The sequence below is a fragment of the Stylophora pistillata genome, chromosome 1, assembly GCF_964205215.1.
Source record: "Stylophora pistillata chromosome 1, jaStyPist1.2, whole genome shotgun sequence".
Taxonomy (NCBI): domain Eukaryota; kingdom Metazoa; phylum Cnidaria; class Anthozoa; order Scleractinia; family Pocilloporidae; genus Stylophora; species Stylophora pistillata.
This window is the reverse complement of record NC_142519.1, coordinates 52,263,524-52,283,103: the sequence shown is the minus strand read 5'-3', so window position 1 is coordinate 52,283,103 and position 19,580 is coordinate 52,263,524. Positions and strand designations below refer to the sequence as shown.

The 19,580-nt window shown below is 38.9% G+C and overlaps 1 non-coding gene across 1 annotated transcript; it reads right to left on the bottom strand.

Annotated features, from left to right (window-relative positions):
* Window positions 1-14,325: 14,325 nt before the first annotated feature.
* On the bottom strand, window positions 14,326-19,147 carry LOC111344139 (uncharacterized). The gene is made up of 8 exons (XR_015996827.1): window positions 18,719-19,147; window positions 18,357-18,623; window positions 18,109-18,172; window positions 17,789-17,843; window positions 17,135-17,553; window positions 16,700-16,885; window positions 16,168-16,487; window positions 14,326-15,149 (listed from the first exon to the last, which is right to left on the bottom strand). It is a non-coding gene; the product is annotated as an uncharacterized LOC111344139 (transcript).
* Window positions 19,148-19,580: the final 433 nt, after the last annotated feature.

Here is a 19,580-nt window from a genome sequence, read left to right as displayed (position 1 = left end):
TGCGATCGCAAGCGCCCTTTCCTCGACTCCCTGTGGCTCAGAAAAGTCAATCCGAGGGATCTGAAGGTCATGACGTTCGGCAATCTGAGGAGCTGTAATCAGAGTCTGCGCACAATGATAACATCTAGCGTTGTAGCCTAGAGTATGGATGATCTGCAGTTCTGGCATAATAGTCTTCAGTTGAATAAAGACGTCATCAAGTATGGCTGACACCGAGCTACTGTCTTGGGCGGTAGCACTCTCAAACACATGAGCGAATGTCGTCATCTCCATTTCTCTGCTGTTGCATTTAATCGCCACTGCTATATGCCACGATATACCTCTTTTATCAAACCAATCCGACTGGCTTTCCCGGAACTTACGTGGAAGATATTTCATCACCCAGTCAAGTACTAGAAAAATGGGTGGGGCGCTGAGGCCGCTCATGATGTCAAGTCTGCATTCATCGTGATTTATAGACCACGATAAATGGGCTTTCCAGCATTCAATGCTCTGTTTGGCCTGGGAAATAACAAAAGACAGTTATTCATTTTCATTGTCCGAGCATTCAGCCGTTTCTAAGCCTTCCTCAATCTCCCTCATTACAGACGAGACAAGCAACCAGCGGTCACAGCTGTCACAATGGGCGTGGCCACAAGTCACAGAATAATTTGGGTCGTCAGGATCACTCAGAGCGTATGCTCTACAGTGGTCAGGGACAGCGGAGCTGAGAATTAATTCACCACCTTCGAAATTCCTCGATCCGCTTTTCTATTTGCTCCACGTTCGGATAAGATTTGTGGCACACAGCACTTGGAAAGGTTTTACCGCCAGCCAGGTCCGAGTTCACGGCGGTGGTGTGAGAAGATTGTGTCTAAACTCTGCGTCTCGTCCTTGCGGAAAACACCCACTCTAGCAAGTATAAGTTCACTTTCCGTTTTCATTCCAGAAAATGACCAGTGAGAACAATGATCCCAAATATCCTTTGAGCAACTGCGTAAAGTAACAATTTCAAGACTCTTGCTTTTATCTAACCTATCAGACGAGCAGTCTGTTCCAGTTATTCTATGAAAGGAGCATGAGAACGCCATTGCTGAGTTGCATAGCGTGAGACAAGCCGTGGAAAAAATTCCCTATAATTGAATTGGGATCACAACTTGTTTATGAATAGCAACCATAACAACAATGATAAATAGTTCATTTCAAGGCTTTTAGATCAACAATTGCATAGCCCCTAGTGATCAGTGATGAGATCTTGAATCTTTAAAGTATAAATTATCTCCAGCTGGTGGCTGTTCTAAAATAGAAATGGTATCAATTGATTAACCCTTGTACCTGTAAAACAGCATCATTCACCTGAAAAAATACTGTAAATGTGCTGCATAATTATGGACTGTTCACATAAAAGCATCATCCAAGTTAGTAATATAACAAGCATTCAATTAGCTGTTGTATTTTCTCAAAAAAGTAATAAATAACAAAACTCCGCCACAACAAGAAGATATATTTTAATCGACTTTGGGGCTTTGGGCTGGAATGATAGAGCTGTCTGTCACCGTCGGTCACGGAGTCTCTTGTTTGATTTGCCGAAACATTGCAATTTTGAGCACACTTTCACATAGCACAACCTAATTTCCCCAGAAAAAAAGAACTATATCGATATCAGCTAAAATCCCACTTCTTCGGCGTTCTAAGCAAAAACACTTTTTATTTGATCTGTGATAAAGGTAGTGGGGTAAATTACTTTTTGAAGTTTACTAGTTATTTCCATGGAGAAACAGAGGGCTTCCTTTCAGGTCTCACTCAATACCTGATTGTTTTTCAAATGTCATAGGAATTATAATATGAAACCTGCAAACATTGCAGAATAAGCTGATTGCAAGTGGTTCTCTTCTGGGTTTATAGTTACGGCAAGCCGTCAGCTTCAGAATGGCTAATTTTTTAGTCTAATTTTTCAATACTTGGCCCTGAAATCGGGTATCATCATTTTCTGCCGAAAGAAAACACCATTTGATAAATCAACCCCATAGCGATAAATAGCGATAAATAGTTCAATATGGACTACCAATAGCCAAAGTTTGGGCGATTTTGAAATTTTGAAAATCTGATTTTGAAATTTACCGCTGAATCCTTGATCAGTTTATGAACGCACACTCTCAAGCGGTAATAAAAATGAGGCCTGAAATAAATTCAGGCCTGTACGGGATTCGAACCCATGATCTCTGCGACACCGGTGCCGTGCTCTACCAACTGAGTTAACAAACCAACTGGGAGCTGGTCATTAGGTTGGTTCGTAATAAATCCGTCAATTGATGAATCAACGTTTGTGAATATATGAAGGTCATATATTTGTACTGCGGTTAAAGAACGAGTATCAGAACGATCTTCGCGGTAACGAACACCACCGTGGTGTTCGTTACCGCAGCTGAAGTGGTAGTGAAAATGAGGGCCGTAAAAACTTCAGGCCTCTACGGGATACGGACCCATGACCTCTGCGATACTAGTGCAGTGCTCTACCAAATGGGCTAAGAAGCCAACTGAGAGCTGGTCATTAGGTTGGTTCGTAATATACCCGTGAAATGATGAATCAACGCTTAAGTAGGGTTCGTTACTGCAAATATCGCTCTCATACTCGCTCTTTAACCACAGTTCAAATATATGACTTTCATATATTCATAGACGTTGATGATAGTTGTTGATTGTTTTCCGGCTCCACGAGAACGCTGGTGAACATTTTTCTAAAGTTTTCTTAAGCACGCGGAAGCTGAACTTGCCAAGCGTTTTCTCACAGAATAACTAATGGTGGATGCCATGAAAACATGATGTTTGTCGATTGTTTTCCTGCTCCACGAAAACGCGAGTGTATTGCTTGTTTTTCTGAGCGTTGTTCTGTCGTTTTCCTAAGCGTGCAAATGTTGCACTTGTCGAGTGTTTTCTAACAGAATTACTAACGACTATGATTAGGCCATGAAGACGTGTTCTTTGTCTATTCTTTTCTTGCCCCATTGAAAGGCTCGTGAACAGCTTGCATTGTTTTCCTGTACGATTTTCTGAAGTTATCGTGAGCGCACGAGTGCTGCATCTTCTAACCGTTTTCACACAGAATTACTAATGATGAATGGCAAAAACACACGATGTTCGTCGATTGTTTTCTTGCTTCATAGAAACGCTAATGAATAGTCCGTTTTCCGAAACGTTTTTCTGCTTTTTTCCAACGCGTCTGAGCAATGCATTTTTAAAGCGTTTTTTTCTGGAAAATGATGACGGTCAACGCCCTGAAAATAAGACGTTCGTCAATCGTGATCATTATCTCCTGCTCTTAAACCTGCTCCATGAAAACGCCAGTAGATATCTTGTCTAATCTAGGAGATTGACCCCGATAAGGTCATTTCAGGCAAATCAGTCATTTGAGCCGTTTGGATCATTTGAGGAAATTGAGCTTATCGGGTCACTTGAACTAATTGGGTCGAAGAGCGATTAACCGAACGCAAAACGTCTGTGAATGGCAGAATACATGGTATTTTCCAAACGTTAACCGATCAGCAATACTTGTAAATGATAAAACGCCGAAAATTGCGTTTCAAAAAATTTTCTCGAATTCACCATCGTGGAAAAATGTTGGAAAATGCATGCGTTCGACCACAAAACTCTTTTGAACATTTCGTTCACCGGGTGAAATATGGTTGCGAACTGAAGAAACATGATATTTTCTGTACGTTACTCGAACGGCAAACCCAGGAAAACATTAGGTTTTTCTTTATTTATACACATTAACCTTCCCGGAAAATGCGTATTTTCAACCGTTAATTCAAGTGAATACGTTGTTGTTCACTCGAGAAATGAAAACGAAAACAAATTCTTTGCCATGCGTTAACTGAGCGGTTAATGACGGAAAATGAATTGTTTTCGGCGAAGAAAAACTAACGAATAACTAAACGGATAAAGGGAATTACCGATGCGAAAACACACAGAAAACGTCCGGTTTTCCGTCAGCAAAACACATGTAAACGTTGGTAAAATGCAACGTTTTCCGTGAGTTAAACCTTCATTTTCCATAAGGTAAACGCTAGTTTGTTTTCCCATATGTGTTAGTTGTATGTAATGCTTGCTGTATGGGTTATTAAGACCCTGCTTTTTTGTTGTTGTTGTTTTTTGTTTTTTTGTTTTTTCTTATTTTAGATCACATTGTGCCATTAATACGGACCTTCCTCTAGGGGTATTGGCTCTTTGGTCCTCTGTTGGACGGAACAATGGCTAATTCTTTGTTTACTGCTTCCAATTTTTAATTATCCCAAACCCCCTTTTGCTTGCTATTAATTACAAAGTCTCTTTTCGCACAAATTTGGCAAAGGGCGTACAGTCAGTCACTTAGCGGGAACATGAATATTTTACTTACAGTTCAGTCAACTTCCTGTTGTTACTGAAGAGTTCAGCTGGTAGCTCTGCTATCTCATTGTCCTGTAAGTACCTACAAAAAGAAGTTTACCCTGAATTTACGGTCTCTTTTAAGTTAATATTTCAAGTTCAGAGTCAGTTTGTAGTTAAAGTAGTGAGTGTCGAAGGTTAACAAAGAACAGAAACCCAATGGCGTTCATAGGGTAGCAATTTTTTAGCTACATAATCGTTCCCAAAACTATATTGACTCTTGCTAATCGTTTCTATTCAATTTTGCTAATCGTACCGGTTCTTACTGGTCTTGCTAATGTATGATACCAGAACAAGATGTTGCGAAGCAATTTTCCTTAGGGCTAGGTTTTTACCCGTTTTACAAGTTTATTTCATAAAGCTTTGTGGTGTCGTCAATGTTCTTTGTGTCAAAAAGATACTGAAGGGCTGTACTAGGTCATAGAGGGGTAAAGGGGAGAGCAGGTGTCTGGGTTTTGTCTATCTGTGTACTGGGAAAGGGGAATTCCAGCAGTTAGCACTAGATCAAACACTCTCACTAGAAAAGTGGTAGAGAACTTGAGCTGAAGCTATTGGAACTGTGCTCCATTTGGAAAGGAAGTGGCTTCTTTCTTACATTCGTTGTCAAAGTGTGAGATTTTTATCAACAACTCGGGGCTATGCACTTTTTTGGTTATTCATCATCTCACATTCGACTTGCTCTCATAAAATAATTGTTAACTAGCATTTGGACAATTTTGGTGCTGTCATTAAACACCCCGAAAGGTACCCCCATTATCTCTGTAAAAAATCCTCTGACGATGCAAGAGGCTTTGGTCGAAAATCCGCAGAAATATGTATTAAATAAACGTGTGTTAAAGTAACCACAACATTCTGATGAAATAAAAATTGAGAAACTTCTTAGAATTCTAAATTCAGGGATAACAAATTGCCTTGAACGGAAACTCAAAAACATTATACGAATCCATAAAAACAAAACAACCAAACATGCGCGAGAATTATTGTCCACGTCAATTGACCTGATTGACTAATTTGTAAAATCACGCGCGCTGCGCGTGAATACAAAAAGAATTCAAAAGGGAGGAGGAAAATTGCAATTTCAAATTTAAAAACGAAAGACATTTTCTACAATCTGATTGTTACCCTATCCCTACAGGAATATTTTCCTGGATTTAAAAATAAAGTCGTACATCTTCAGCATTGTTGCCATGACGTAACATTTTCTCGTATTTACAATTTTTTTTTTCCGCACTTTTGGAAAGGGAACAAACTCGCTGAGGACCTAACAAAGAACAATAAACACTTTACGCAAAAACTTTCCAGGAAAAATGTTATCCTTTCAAGTGAAAATAAATATAAAGTAAGAATCCTCACTTACAGCTTCTGCAGCTCAACCAGTGAAGTAAACACGTCACCAGGTAACTTCACAATCTTGTTATTACGTAACCTCCTACAGAGTCATTCATGTTTTCCACAAATGGTACATTATCAGATGAATAATATATAATTACATCCAAGACATAAAATAGGCCATAAAAAGGTCAATATTATTGAGTTGGTCTTAACTGACACTCTCTAAACCAGCCTAAGCTCAATGAATTCCTTAGTATCAACACTGAAGACAACCACAAGTATGGTCTGGTGCACTTAATCTCGAGTACTTGACACTGAAAAAAATGCCAACCAACTCCAAGTGGTCTCTGCCACAAAAACGAGAAGCCCAACTGCACCTACCACTGTACGATGGTTCGCTCTATTTAAATATCAAGCAGTACATTTCGCCACTGGAAAGCGCAGCAACTCATTTCTTACCGCAAAGTGCATGGTGATATATAGTCTTTCAACTGCATGCATTTTAATTTAGTGGATCAAACTTTTTATTCCCTGCTTTGGAGAATGATACTTCCCCAGCCTATCAAGCCTGATTATTTTTTTAAAGATCTATGCTTAAATAGTAAAGTTGGCTTGCCATTTTAGCCGGCAGAAATTTGTGCTTGCAATTTTCAAATAGCGAAAAGGTAGGCAATTGCCGGGCAGATTAAAAAAAGAATTATCAAGCTAATCTTTAAATCCTCGAGTTTTTAACTTACAGATTTATCAACTTGAAGTTCGTATGGAAGGCTCCGGGTGATAGCTCTGCTATCTGATTGTCATGTAAGGACCTGCGTCAAGGATGTGCCGAGAATTTAAGGTTTGACCTTAGCTTTAAACCAATCAGAACTCCATTGGAGGCCCTATTTTAATTTCAAGTCTTGGGAATGATAAATTTCCTAGCCTTTCAAGCCTGATTATTTTTGTAGAGATCTATGCTTAAATAGTAAAGTCGAGAGAGTGCTACGAATGTAACATTTGATCTAGATTTTTAAAACTAATCAGAGCCAGCTTGCAATGAAGTTACAAGGTGCTCTTGTCATGGAACAGCGACCCAATCAATAAGTAGATTATTATTACTACTATTTATGTGGCTATTCACATCAGCATAACTGTCTTGATTCTTGTATTCAGTCGGTCGTTTGTGGAAAGTCTTGCCAGTCTAGTTGACAATGAAGCAAGACGATTGGACAAGTGATGTTGTAAATCAGTAATGTCTAAAGCTTGATTTGTAGGGGAGAAAAGTGGGGAGAAAAGTTACCCCTGGTGTCCGACTGAGAAAAGAGTACTGCAGTAGGTCTACACATTATTTAAAAGGGTTTATAAAGTCCCTCGCAGTTCGGAGAAACAGTTATTGAATCATCTTGTCGAATGGCCCATTATTTTCAATTCAGGATATGCATTCATTGTATGCAAAAAGTCCAAATCGATTATGATCTCTCATGATTGCTTATGTTAGTGGAAAAACCCCATAAAAAGGTGTTCCGCTGACCTGTTTGAAATCATATTTCTGTTAAAATATTCTATATATCCTAAACAATCCATCAAATTTTTTACCTTATGAATGTCTTACTTACAGTTCAGTCAACTCGGAGTCGTTATTGAAGACTCCAGCTGGCAGCTTCTTGATTTTATTTCCATTTAAGTACCTAAGAAATGGACAAAACTGAAACTAAGAACGCTCCTTAATGGATAATTATGAATCCTACAGTGAGTCTATGTTATTTACCCTTTGACCATTTTTTCTTTAAATTGGGCTAGATAAACTAACGGGCTCTCTGCTCAGGGAAGAGAGAAAATGTTCCTTATCCTCGGAGAGGATTGACGGTTTTGTCACAAGGCGCCTCGCCCGGTGAAACAATACAGGGCTTAACTGATCAAGGGTGGTGTGCATCATACGGTAAGCACTAGTCCGTGTGATTTGGTTTTCTGTAGACACTGCATGGTGTTCAGGCGTCTGTCTGGTTACTTCGTTACTGACGTGTCAAGAAAGGCAATCTTAGTGTGAGTCTATGTTATTTGTCCTTTTCAAATATTTTTTGTTTAAATTGAGTTATAGATAAACTATACTAAGAATGGGTTTAAAATACCATTTAACTGAAAAGTGTCATGAAGTACTTTATGTTATTGCTTAGCTTTTCCCTCTGGAGAAAAGGGGAGAGTTGCGTTTTTCCTCCTTAGGATGGCTTATCTTCTGCTTTGCCAAAGATGTCTGACTGAGCATTTCTTGAAACTACGGAAAATATCTGCACGCTTGATACGTTTAGAAAGTTATGGTCTATGATTTGTTGTACGTGATGTTGGAAACCAGTTATGTCTAAGGCTTGATTTGTACTAGCTCTAATAATTTAGGTCATAAATTATAATCACATCGCCATCGGCTTCTGTCTCACGCAGATATTACTATAGGAATATGGAGTGTCCTAAGAAAATAAATAGGCACTGGGGCGAGGGGGGCTGAGATTTATCTATTTTCGTAAGAGGCAAGAACAAAACAAGGAGCTTGGAAAAACAGTTACCCCTGGTGTCGGACTGAGAAAAGAGTACTGTAGTACTCTTATAATCATTTAAAACATTTTATGAAGGCCCTGGGAGCTCGAAGAAACAATTCTTAAATCATTTTTTCGAATGCCCCATTTTCTTCAGTACAGCATATGCATACCTTGTATGCCGAGAAATCCAAGTGGACTATTTTTTATTTTGATTGCTTTTGTTAGGGGAAAAATGACATGAAAGGTGATCCGCTAACCTGTTTTGAGACAGTGGGATTAGTTACGATTGATAAAATACAACACCGTGATTTTAAGATTAAGGTCAATTTGTCTTTCTCAACAATTCGTTTTTTAATTTTTATTGGGACTGATAATATTACCTTGGACTGGGTGATCATATGGGTTGAATAAACTTGATTGATATAACGGAAATTGTGTTCCTCCAACCCCTTTTTCTTTTTAAAGTAGTGGGATTGATAACAATGGCAATGGGATTTCGAATCCTGCCAATTAAGCGCGTGATAGGATCTGTAGTAGTCGCTTAAAAATCTGTCGTGAAGCAGACACATTTTTAAGACGCAGATGTTTTTTTTTTTCACTTGCAACTCTTGCAATGTGATAGATGGACCAAATAAATCTCCACGCAGTTTCTTGATTGTGTTATTAATGAAAGTTCTTCTAACATTACTTTATTGTTACCAGTCATGAAGATGTGTTCGCAAATGCAAATGAAGTAGTTGCTCTAAGAGGGCGGAATTGGTCACCAGTGATGGTTAAGATATCTTATTCAAGTCACCTGTAACTAATGAAAAAAGATACTCTCCTCTGATTAACTCACACGCTCTAAAAGTCATTCCGCTCTCTTTTAATCACGTATTATCCCTTTCGAAGACCCCTGAACTTAAATACTCTTAAATTAACTTTCCTTCTCGTCAATAAGTTTCTAAATGACTTATTAAACGTACTTAATGAAATATTTGAAGGAGAATGAACACAATATTCCCGTTTGACCTAAAAATAAGACTGAGTGTTTGTCCTTTTATTATTTTTTCCCTTGAAGCTCACAGTTTCTCTCAAGCCTCGCTCTCTTAATTTTGCAGAACAGATAACGCACAAATATCGGAGCATTTCTTCGAGGTAAACGATGGCCGGTCTTGTTGGCATGCTTAAAAACGGCGGAGGTCTCGGTACGGGTTAAACATATAGCTCTTTCGTGTTCTCTCATTCTCTTCTGCATGGGTCTTCTTGTTTCACAAATCTAAATTTTACCACATTCACAGTGACTCCTCTAAACTGCACTGTACTGTCTAGCTGGATTGAGAGTGCCTTCTGGTCGTACTAAATGCGATCTTTAATATTGCGCGAATGCCTTGTCGTTTGCAGTTTCCCTCTAGCCTCGCTCTCCATTTTTCAGAACAGAAAATGGACAAATATATGAGCATTTCTTCGTACCAGACGGAAGCTGTTGTTGATAGATTTATGGCAAATGACTGATAATCGCTGTATTTGGGAAGAATTCAAGTAGTGGCTCCTTCATCAAGTTGTCTCAAGTCTGTAGATGGTGGATATATCCTAAATTTAGGTTAAACATCAATTTTATCATCTATGTATTTTTGTTGTCCCAGTTTCTGTCTGGCCAAAGAAAATTTAAAATTCTGCAATACGTCTCTTCGAATGGCTGCCTCCAGGTGGTAGCTCGTCTATTTGGTTATCATCCAAGTCACTACGAGAAGGATATATCCTTAATCTAATGCCTTCTCTGGTTTACTAAACCTAAGTTTTTTTTTAGCCCTAATGAGATTTAAAGAGGCCATAGCATACTTTCATTATCAAAGTTAAATAGCGCTATTTCGCTTCCGAGTAACTTAGTGCGGCTGCTACTAGCCAGCAATTTCTTAAGCACAAAAGAACCGTAAGGTGTTGTTGCGGACTTCGCCGAGTTAATTGTTTTTTTTTTTACGAAAATCTATGAGCGATGTCTAGTTACTTTCTCGATTTTTGTGATAGTTTTGATCAATTGGTAACCGGACCTCTTGCTTCGCGGTTGTCCTATTTTTTTGATCGATCGTATGATTACAGACCGAATTGGACTCCACCTGGTCAGATATTAACGCCTGAGTTTGTTATGTACAGGCGAGTCTACCCGGAGCTGTCATTGAAAACTCCAGGTGGCAACTCCTTGATTTGGTTTCTATACAAGTAACGAAATTGGCAAAGCTAAAAGGGTAATCACAATTATAGAGTGTGGTTTATGTTACTGTGTTCTTTTGAGCATAATTTTTCAATTTTGTTAGAAAAAATTTAACTAGGAATGGCTGGACCTGGAGTTCTTAGGAGTAGAGCTCTTAAATTATCTTTTCGAATGGCCGAGTTTCTGCAGGTCAGCAATTCCACTACAAAGCTTACAAGAATGAAAGATTAGGCCATTATTTTTATTGGGAAGCACTGGATAAGTTATGGTAATTGACTTCCTGAAAAGGGAGGGAGGGATGGCATAACAGTTCAACTCGTTATGTACATTGATAGATATGATACTTGTACACATACCATTCACGAGTTTTATGGTTGCGTTTGGCAGGGATGTCCTAGATGGTTTGCAGATCGCGGTGAAGGCTTGTGAACATCCCGACCGCACCATAGGAGAACTTTGGGAACTCACGCATGGTAAGAATTCACGTGGTGTGCCACTTTCCCAAAGAATAAAGAGACGTTTTGCCAATTGTGTCAACACCTGGCTGAAAATTAATCAAGAGGCTAGCCGTTGACCATCGTGGGTGACAATGCGAGAATTCCGATCCAGGCCCGGTATGTGCGAGAGTATAAGGAGCGGGAGAAAATCAAGTTAGTTTCTGAGCAGTTTCAGAAGAACCCAGGTCGTAAAACCGTCGGTGGCTTTATTGACGTTAAACTCCTTCTGGGGCAAGTTTGGGGAACGCCTCAACAAATCCACAGCATAACAAATCACAGCTCCACACGAACTGTTTCAACTGGTAAACAACCCTCTCCTGAACATACCATGTTTTCGTATTTCGTCTAAACTGTCGGCGATAAAGAAGGAGAAGAAACAAGAGACGGAAACCGAAGAACATTGTGCAGATCACTCGGTAAATATGACAAGGCCTGAGAATATCAGGACGAGGCACTCTCAGTCAGAATAGAAATCGGCGGAAAAAAAGGGAAGCGGGAAGCCACGGAAACTTACTGAACTAGGAGGTCGTGCTTATAAATGTTTGGGACGAAATTAAGCGCCATCTTGCAGATGAGAGACGCAATTGAGATGTAGTCACGCTTTATCAGAGAAGCCTCCAGTAAAGAAGTCAAAACTGTGAAACTAATCAAACGATACGGACTGCGGGTCTTTAACAAGCGGGTAGCGAACAGAGAGACTTTCATTTCGTATCCTTATGGATATGCGCGATTGCCTTTGGACGAAGATGTGGACATGAGCAATGTAGATAAGTTAGGTAACTAGTAAGATAAAGAAACAATGCTTCGATTTTATGTTTACGGTTTTTTAAAAGAATCGTGCATGAGAGATTGAAGTTTTACAGCTCGAACGACGTTCGAGTGTGCTAAGGAACGTGATATTCACGTTGCCATTGGTGGAATACACGTTTGACGATTTAGTATAGTTACATTTTTGAGAATGTTTAATAACGAGGTTTATTAATTATGGGTTGATTGCTCGTTTTACAACCTGAGTGGTTTTTTAGCTTGAATAATTTTCTTTGCTATTTGCTCCATCAAGGTCGTCTTGCCCGCCAAGTTGCTGACAGCTTTCACCATCTTGTCATTAGCAACGCACTTGTTTTATAAACTCCTAGCGTTGGTACAGACGATGTCATGTTGTTTGGCAATTCAGTCCAGCTTGTTAATATCAAGATCTCCTTGAGTCAATCTCTTTTTTAAATTCGTTCCAGGTCCCTGATGTTGATGCCATTTCTTTTCTGAGGGAGAGTAAGGGTAGAATTCTACGCCCAGAATTCAAGAAATATTCTTTGATCTCTTCTACGAAGAGATAGCCGAAAATTGATGTTACTTGTAAAAACGTCTTATTACCCAAAGAAAACGTTCCTGAAGAGCATTCTCCGCAGGAGCATAAATAAATGCTGGCAATTGCAAACTCTCCTATATTCCATTTATGCTTACTGACGCACGCCTTGCTGCTGTAAGACATCTTCTGCCCTTATAAGACCTATCAGAGTTGTTTGCTCAATTGGTAAGAGCGCCGGATTGTGTTGTGCGAGAGGTCGAGGGTTCAAGCCCCGGCCGGATCAATACTCATGGTCTCAAAATAGCTAAGGGGAGTTTGCTACCTTTCTATAACAAGAAATGGATAGATAATGTAGTCTTCTCGGATAAGGACAAATAAACCGTAGGCCTCGTCTCTTGCAGGGTTAGGGGTAGCAGACGTTAATTTCCTACGCACGAGAATACTGTGTGGTGGATGTCCTCCCCTGGGGTGGGATGGGGGGTGCTGGCCCTGAAAAGCCCTTTTGGGGAGTGGTCAATTTAATCTATGTAACCTATGTAAAAATTGGATAAGGTTACACCTGTGTGATCAGTGATGGAGGTACAAGTCATAAACCAAATTAAAAACTTAGACAAGAAAGTCTGCAGAATTGTAGGTCGGACAATTTGCAGGCTCGGATATAAATTTTTTGTCTTTACTTTCTACACCAGACTTGTTAGCATGTACATTTTGTTTCCCAATTCAGGCATACTCTGGGGCCTTAAGTCGCCGTAACTTTGGGCGACTTTGAGCAATTTAAGGTGACTTAAGGCGACTTAAACAAAATTGGCAAAAAGAACATTGCAACTTTAGGCGATTTAAGTGGACTTCAAAGTGACTTAGGGTAATTCATGATATAAACATTAAAAAAATGCAATAAAAAAATGGGGTCAACGTGCTTGTTTAAGCGTCAGCAGGCTCTTAAAATGGGGTATTTTTACTGGTTGTGCATTAAAAATTCGAAACAAAATCACCTTTATACAGAATTTAGCCTTGGTAACTTGAAAGACACAAAATTTTACTTTAAAATTAAAGCTTTTTTTATCAAAATAAGTAGCATTGCTTCTTTTTAGCTGTTTTTGATGGCCTGGTTGTGGGGATTTTGCACTTTTTCGGACAGTTTCGTGGTTAGCTTGAAGTCCTCGCCTTGGCCAAAATACACCAAGTACGGAACTATTTTCCAAAAAGAATTGTTCTCCGATCAAAATTTTTCCTTCTTCAAATATGTTCTTTCTTAGACTATTCATAGCCAATACCAAAAAAAAAACAAAAAAAACAAAAAAAAAAAAAAAACAGGTATCACCGTGCTTGTCTCCTCACAAACTGCCGTGAAAAGTGGACATGGTTTTGAGATCACAGTCAGGATAGAGAATTTGCACGCTGAGGACTGGGACGAGACACAAAATGGTGCCCATCGTGTTCGAAGTATGCACTCGATATTAAGCTTGTTTTCGGTTGTTTTCATGTGTTTGATATCGCCAACACAGAAATTCATACTTAGAAAGCCTTTATAACTAACAGATATGAGGTAAGTCAAGATTTGATGAGATTTTGAAGCTATAAACCTTTACTTGAAACTGTTTTGTTGCGCTGGCGTTTTGTTAATTCCAGTGAGCTAGGGTTCAATATTTTTTGCTTTGGGGCAATAAAGGCTTGACAAAGAAACTTGAAAAAAAAGACTGTTGATTCCTATTCTTTGTATGTTTTCTTTTTTGGTTTCTATACACAGCAAAATGGGAATTCTTCACCCCATCACTCTAATAGGAGTTCTTAATTAAGAAATATTTAAAGAGGGAGCCCAGCTCGCCATTAGCGGTTTTCAGTGAGGCCCTTAAAACTAACAATGTATACAATGAGTAATCGTGTAATTAATAAGTCAAAACTCACGGTGGAAATATGAAATATGAAATATCGAAAAGTGATATCTACAGTAGAATGTAGTATGCTCTGAAAAATACGAACTGTACTTTAAAATTTGCTTTTTATACTTCACTGAGAACAACACTTCAATGTCTCACTGGTCCTCATTCTGACTACCACATTTTCTGTGCAAAAATTATGTCAAAACATTAATTGCGCAAATCACAATCTTAATTTGCATTATCTATAGAGTACTGACATATTTGCGCCAGCACCCGCTTGTTTGAGGAGACTCTGGGTTTGTTGTCAAACCTCTCCATCAGAACTTGCTTCACCCCTTCTTCCTTGCCTCTTTGGCATACCACTTGTAGGTGAGGGAGACCCAAACCTGAGCTTGTGCACTTAATGGCCATTGAGGCTGAGATCTACTTCTCTCTAACTAATGGCTGCAGGGTATTGACCAGAAGTTTCTTTTCTTTTAGGAGCTTTTGATAGGATGCCACCCATGAAACTTTCAAGCTGTGCTTTTGTATCAGTTTGACATTTAGAAACTTGTTCACTATAGCTGGTAGAGTGTTTGCACATCTGCAAGAGCATTGTGAGCTTCATAAGATTTACACAGAAGATCTTGTACAAGGTTTTCTTGGCTATGGGATTTCCTTTCAGGGAGCAATTCCCTGAGTGCTGGAAGAGAGTCTGTAAAGCCAGAAACTGTTTTAACTAAGTCCTCCATGACTCCATTTTTCTCTGCTGCTTGCACCAAGAACCTGGCATCAAAGGATTTGCAATTGTGTACAACAAACATGCAAAGCATTCTTGATTTTCAATTTTCAATGAAGGTCTTAAGGGCCACATCAGTTGCAATGGCATCAGTGATTGGCTTCCCATCATAAAACAGTATTCCTCTTTGGAAGGTGAGTTTGTTCACAGCAGATGCTTCTGGTGATATTACATTACAGGGCTTGATATAAATAGAGAACTCATCTTTACCATCTGTTGCTTCAATTTGTGGGATTTCAGCATTATTACCTGTTTTACAATATTGTAATCCAATTATTACTTTATAAAGATAATACAAAGAAAAGTGTAATAAAAAAGCTTAGTGCACCTATGCAGGGTATATCTAAAGTAAAAATAGGAGCCATTTCTGAATACCTGTCCTGCTAATTTGCATCTCACCTATTTTTTTTAAAGGGCACCTAAACCCCAAATTTAATTTTTCGTGTAACAAAAAAGGGGTTTTTTTTTGGAGTATTTCTATGCAAAAATTTTTTTATTTGCTCAAATCTTCAATTTTCTGTGCCCAGTCAAAATACAGAAAATCGGCCGCCGTCTTGGCTCAGAACCGAGTTTAAAGAGGAATGGTTCTATAGCGGGTAATGTGACGTCAACTCGAGAACATGAAAGTCTGCATTTCACACATTTTCACTTGTTTGGGAAGGTTGTCGTCGATATTGTCCGAAATATGCCAACTAGGTGTGCTGTAGGAGGAATGTATGAAGCGCGATACCTTCTTGCAAATTTCGCACATTGCTACTTAGTCCTATGTCCGACACACTTAGTCGGCATATTTTTGGAAAATATCAACTACAACCCTCCCAAACAAATGAAAATGTGCGAAATGTAAACGTTTGTGTTCTTAATTTGACGCCACATTACCCACTAGAACCATTCCTCTTTAAACTCGGTCGTGAGCCAAGATGGCGGCAGACTTTCCTCATTTTGACTGGGCACAGAAAGTCGAAGATTTGAGCAAATCAAAACGTTTTTGCAAAGAAATACTCCAAAAAATACCCTTAAGCAAAAAAAAGTTTTTGGGTTTAGGTGCACTTTAAGAACAAGGCACGATAAAACAAAGGAATCTATGTGATGCAAATTATCAGGATGAGTATTCAGCAATCTAGCAAAATAGAAAAACAATTCCATCATTAAACATAATTATTCTCTAATGTGCAATTCAGAAATACCCTGCGAAGACAAACATCATTATATTCACTTTGTTACATTTTTACTAAACTAGCTGCCGCCACCCTGCAAAGCTAATTTTCCCTTCCAGATGTTTCCAAATCAAATATGATTTGATGGTAGTCTTTGGTCAATGATACTTTCTCAATCTTTGAGGCTGCAGGTGGTACTGGAATTTCCTGAGCAGCATCGTGTCCATAAAAGCCCATTCCACAACTATACTGTTGCCCTTCTCTGTTCTCAAGCTGTTTTGTCTTTTTTTACTGCTTCTCTTTCTTCTCAATTCTTTTCTTTTTGTACTCTCTTGTTTTCTGTTTCTCTTTCAAACTTTGAGTTTTCTTGTCCATTTTCTTTGCAAACTTTAAAGAAATGGAACCTGGAGATAGTTGTGTCTTCATAAAAGCCTAAGAGAAATTCACCAGTCTTAGTGAAAACCATATTCTAAGTTATAATATTGTGAGGTATTACTGATTTGTTTTTTTTTTTTTTGGTGACTTATGATATGCAAGGTACTGGTAGTACAACACTGGACATGGTGGATAATGTGTAATGTTCAAATTATGGATCTCACAAATTGGGAAGTGTACAAAATGCTCATAATATTATATCTGCTCACCTGAGAAACATTAGATTGGTCTAAGTTCTTTTGGCGAACAGCACATGCAACACCGGAAGTCATTGCTTTCGCTAGATCCATAGTGTCTGGTCTTTGGAGCTTTGCTTCCTATAGTGTTGTTGAGTGCTTCATTTACCTGGTTCAACCCAAGGGGTCAGCTAGCTTCTTGGCATTTGAAGCATAAATCTAGATTGAAGAAACAAATGATTTTTATTCACTAAAATTTGGTATCTCATAAAAGCTTGTGAAACTGAGAAAGAGTTTGATAGTCCCCTAACACTTATAAGTTTATCCCTTGCAGTTATTAATTAGAATACAATCATAAGCACGAACACTATTTTCTAAGAGTTGTGTTCCTCTACTACATGTAAAATGGTGGGAATAGGGAATTTGTGAGGAGCGAGCTGTGCCACCATACATGTACACTGTACTTACTTCTAGGATCTTTTCCAGGGACTGCCTCAAGCTTTTGTCCATCAGATCCTTGCCATGGGGAAGGCCTCTGTGTTTGTAGGATGCAGAATTTTTTAAGTAGCCACACCAGTTGCCACAGGAAGAATGGTCACCAAAAGCATGGGGCTCAATAGACTTCAGACCATTTCGCACACCTTCTTCATCATCCTTACTCTGCTTTAGTGCGTAACCAAAGCATCGCTGGAAATACTGTATCACCATATCTGTCAGGCTTTCTTTTGGGTCTTGATGCTGTATAGTGAGCTACCAAAGGATCTTTCAGCATGGACTACGTCTGACCATTTTTCAACGTCATGCTCAACATTTTTCCTCACTTTGCTCATGGTGGACGAGTCATCATCCCCAACGAGAACAGATACATCTACATTTTTTCTCCACAACTGTTAAGCAGAGTAAAACCACAAAAATAAATTTTTTTGCCATAAAAAGTGAGGGCATTCAAACTACACCATGGCATTATCCTAAAGTATTTTCTTTTCTGCATTTTTAACATACTCATATTATAAAATGAAGGTGCATTTTTATGTTTGCTTTCTTGTCAAATTTTGAATCCTTATTACCAAGGGTGTAAGGGATTGTAAGGCTTTCCACTGTTTATGGCTCAAGTGTCATTACTATAACACTGATATCATAAGAACAGATTCCACAAGTCTCTCTTTGCAGCAATAAACTGTGATTTTAACATGTTAACAACTATATTATAATTGTTATTTTATTTTTTATTTTTACTCTTACATACCTGGTTAGTAATTACCTTTTGACTAGATCAAGACATTGTGAGTAAAGGTCCTGGGTAACACTTTCAATAGGAGGCAAATATGGGTGAGGTCATATGTCGAATGATTCTGTACTTTTTTGGTCAAATTGAAAAAAAAACATAGCTCTAGTTGTTTACAACAAGGTGCTAGTAGACAAAATATATGTATATACATTACCTTTTTGACCTTGAACCATAGCAAATCACCTTGACAGTTTTTAGGCCAACCATGGAGCCAACACCTAGTGGTGAAAGTGAGGATATAATATTTTATTCATTTGTTTAATTAATTTTGACTATTGGCTGACACCAGAACTGTCAGTAAGCTAAAGAACAATCCAGAGAAAAAAAATAGCAGCTTTGTATGAAAATGCATATCCAAATGCGCCCTTTTCAATTCTTTCAGATGTAGAATTTGCAGTGTACCTGTCAGGCTGTTGTGGGCTTTTCCCCTTTTTTGCCATCCTATGTCATATGATACTCCTATCTCCACATTTCCCTTTTCATTATCATCTTTCCACAGGTTTCTTTCGCCTTCTAAACTTTCCAGACATGATTCCTTTGCCAACTTTTTAATTTGGGGCCCTACTTCCGTCTCGCGAGCCTTCAGCGTGGACTCTCCAAGTGATGGTATATTAATGGCTGACAACAACTCGTTTACGTGGGTAGGACCTATTCCTACGTGTAGCATTCCTATAGATATGTCCATTCAACATTTCAAAAAATTGGCTAGATCTTAAATAGATGCTGGAAAACAATATTTTTATCAACGTTAAATGTAAACAAACCTGCAGCGAGCTACCTGTTTACACTAAAGATTGGTCTCCCTCGCGTTGTTCCGGTGCTACGGTGGGTCTTGTTTGTTCGACCGATATTTGTCTCTCCACATTCAGAGTTTGAACAGCATATGTAGAGTAAGGATCCTAGCCCAGACAGTGTTTCTCATATGCAGTCGGAGAGCCGTAGAGCTGCCCCACAGGCTTCACAGCGTCCATCGAAAACCTCAGTGAGGACATTTAATTCTACAACTCGACGGCTGCAAAGTGGAAATCCACTGGGGACATCCGGATCATGCATATTCTTTTCATTTTCTTGTTTCTTAAGAGCAGACCAGGAACCTTTCAGCCAACTTTTGGCATTCTTATTGCGAATAAAAGCTTTCGCTTTGCAAAAGCGGCCCTTGTCCTTCTCACGCACGCGGGAAGAATGGCCGCCATATTCGATGTTGCAATGTTATGCGCAGAAAAGGTTGCGCAGTACAAAACAAGGGAATCACCATAAGTAAATTTGTCCTCCTGCTGAGCAATTGTTTAGAGGTATTGTGGTTGATGCTATAACCTTTGACAGGGTAAATTTGCCTCTGTTCAACTCACACGCTCTAACAACAATGCCACTTTCTTTCAATCCCATATTATGGTTGTCGAAGACCCCTAAGTTTAAACACCTCACACTCAGCTTTAACAAAAATTGCAGCCTTACAAACTCTTTCTGATGCAAGAAATCAAAGAAGGAGCCTAGAACCGAAGTTAACGAGATTGCACTGTTAATAAAGAGATTTTGAGGTCATAAGAAATACCTAAGAAATGGAAATAAATTGAATTTAACATGTACTTAACGGGTAATCATGATTCCTAGACTGAGTCTGTTTTA